This window comes from Poecilia formosa, unplaced genomic scaffold (assembly GCF_000485575.1).
Source record: "Poecilia formosa unplaced genomic scaffold, Poecilia_formosa-5.1.2 Scaffold1106, whole genome shotgun sequence".
Classification (NCBI taxonomy): domain Eukaryota; kingdom Metazoa; phylum Chordata; class Actinopteri; order Cyprinodontiformes; family Poeciliidae; genus Poecilia; species Poecilia formosa.
The window spans coordinates 14,774-15,376 of record NW_006801045.1 but is presented as its reverse complement, the minus strand read 5'-3'; positions in this window follow the sequence as shown (position 1 = coordinate 15,376).

Here is a 603-nt window from a genome sequence, read left to right as displayed (position 1 = left end):
TGATAAATGTCTGTTTACCCAGGCAGCCTGGCTTGACTGGCATGAAAAGCATTTTAAGTGTCACTTTCTCATAAAATGTTTTTGCTCCAGGTGAGGCTCGAACTCACAACCTCAGCATCTCTCCCACCTTGTTCTGTCTGTAGGTACCAGGCGCCGACCGGTTGGGCCACTGGAGCCGACGGTTGATGATCTGGTGAATCTGTTCCCACTGGGAAAGCTGTGCTTTTCTTAGAAACAACTCAGATGTCAGATTTATTACTGCATCTTTGGCCACTAGCTGCTATACTAGAAAACTTAAAACTTAGACAAAACTCACCTTAATGCCTTGAATTCAGTTAATATTGAGTTAACATTAATTACAACTGTTACATTAACCCCTAACAGGTTTTTGTTTGATGCAACGTTAAAATGTCTGTGCTGCAGGTGAGGCTTGAACCCACAGCCTCCCCTTCTTCTGTCTATAAGTGCCAGTTGCGCTGGGGGGGCCGATGAGTTTGCGGGTCAGACCCCTGGGTCCTGCTCACGCTGCCAATAATCTGCCAACACTTGAGCAAACTGTAAAACCTCAGATGAGTCTTTAAAACAACACTTGACATCTGCTGC